Here is a 1,013-nt window from a genome sequence, read left to right on the forward strand (position 1 = left end):
GAAGAGAAGAGAAGAGAAGAGAAGAGAAGAGAAGAGAAGAGAAGAGAAGAGAAGAGAAGAGAAGAGAAGAGAAGAGAAGAAGAGAAGAGAAAAGAAAAGAACCCCCAGACTGAGGAGGGAGCAAAAGTTTGTGCAGCTTCAAGCTGGGAGAGGGACAGGGACAGGGACTTTAAACCTGTCAGCTTGTACAGAAAAGTTGTCTGTGCGTGTTTATGATGTGCCTTCCAGATATCCCTGCTTCCAGATGAGAACTCGGATCCTGTGCGGAGGCTGGACCCCGACAGCGATGACCTGGCTGGACTGCTTGTACCAACGTCTTTTAGTGTTCTTGGATGCCTTCAGCTCAGGCCAGTGACTCCGTCCAGCCCGTGGGAACTGCATACAATTATTGCCAGCGATCCAGGAAATGGAACGAAAGTCCCTATTCTGTATTTCTCTTCTATGACATGTTTCTTCCTGACTGTGGTATCCCTCTCCACATCTAGTCTATAACTTAAAACAGATTAGGGCATGGTAGGACATACCTGTTCCTCCCAACGCCTATTCCTCAGCCTAGCTGCCAATCTCCTAAATAACACGGATCATTTGTGAATTTGATTCCAAAATCTACCAACACTCCCATTCGGTGGCGCTGGCTGGCGGCCTGCCCACGTGGATCCGTGTGTCCCACCCACCCCCCTACGCCACGCCACGCCACGCCACGCCCTAACCCCACCCCCTGCCTCCCTGCAGCTGACCAGCATTAAGAGTGCTGTCTGCATTCATGAACTCGGATTTTATTCACAATTTCCAGAGTCTCACTGGCACATACAGATGACTCTCTAACATCTTATGCAATTTCCTCTGCTATACACTTAAAGTTCTACTTCCCCACTCTTAAAAAAATTTTTATTGCTGATTTCTTTGCCTTCTCCTCTTTAAAAAATTTGTCTTAAGATTGATTATACTGTAAACTCTCATCTAAGAATTCATAAATCCAGGCGTGGTGGCACACGCCTTTAATCCCAGCATTT

This window comes from Mus pahari, chromosome 20 (assembly GCF_900095145.1).
Source record: "Mus pahari chromosome 20, PAHARI_EIJ_v1.1, whole genome shotgun sequence".
NCBI lineage: Eukaryota > Metazoa > Chordata > Mammalia > Rodentia > Muridae > Mus > Mus pahari.